Source organism: Dipodomys ordii, unplaced genomic scaffold (assembly GCF_000151885.1).
Source record: "Dipodomys ordii isolate 6190 unplaced genomic scaffold, Dord_2.0 Scaffold324, whole genome shotgun sequence".
NCBI lineage: Eukaryota > Metazoa > Chordata > Mammalia > Rodentia > Heteromyidae > Dipodomys > Dipodomys ordii.
The window spans coordinates 6,839-7,713 of NW_012267540.1; the positions used below are offsets into that span (position 1 = coordinate 6,839).

The window sequence follows — 875 nt, forward strand, 5'->3', positions numbered from 1 at the left end:
TATCCTCCTGAAAGAGAGATCCCTTAATTAGTATGTAGCGAGCTTCTTTATCTCTTCGCACCAGTTTTAATTTGAAGTCTATTTTATCTGATATTAGGATTGCAACTCCCGCCTGTTTATGGGGGCCGTTTGCTTGGTAGATTTTGTTCCAACTTTTAACATTGAAAATGTGTTTGTTTTTATGGGAAAGATGTGACTCATGAAGGCAGCAGATAGAAGGGTCTTGTGTTTTAATCCAACTAGACAGTCTATGTCGCTTATTTGGAGAGTTCAGTCCATTAATGTTAAGAGAAAGGACTGAGATGTATTTGGGAGTTCCTGCCATGTTATCCACCTTCTCGGGTGTTGCGAAAACTGGGTTCTTCCTATGTTTCTTGGATTCTCAGTTTGGGTGCAGTTTCTTGACCTTTATTGTGGTCTTGTTGGTTTTCAATGTGTAGGACATCTTTAAGAATCTTTTGTAGGGCTGGTTTGGTGGAGATGTATTGTTTCAATTTTTCTTTGCTATGGAAGGTTTTTATTTGGCCTTCAGTTATGAAGGAGAGTTTAGCTGGGTACAGTATTCTTGGTTGATAGTTGTTTGTTTTTAGGGCATGACATACATCGTTCCAGGCTCTTCTTGCTTTGATTGTCTCTGCTGAGAAATCTGAGGTGATTCTAGTTGGTTTTCCTTTTTAGGTGATTAATCTTTTCTCCTTGACAGCTTTAAGGATCTTTTCCTTGGTCTGAGTTGATCCTGTGTGGATTATAATGTGACAGTGGGATGTCCTATTCTGGTCAGGTCTGTTTGGAGTTCTAAAAGCTTCTTGTATCTGAATAGGCCTATCTTTTTGTATGTTTGGGAAGTTCTCTGCTAGGATCCTGTTAAACAAATT

General features: G+C 38.9%; 1 protein-coding gene across 1 annotated transcript in view; it reads right to left on the reverse strand.

Annotated features, from left to right (window-relative positions):
* LOC106001578 (transcription elongation factor B polypeptide 3-like) overlaps nucleotides 1–875 on the reverse strand; it is a 3,243-nt gene that overhangs the window by 2,105 nt on the left and 263 nt on the right. The window lies entirely within an intron of this gene.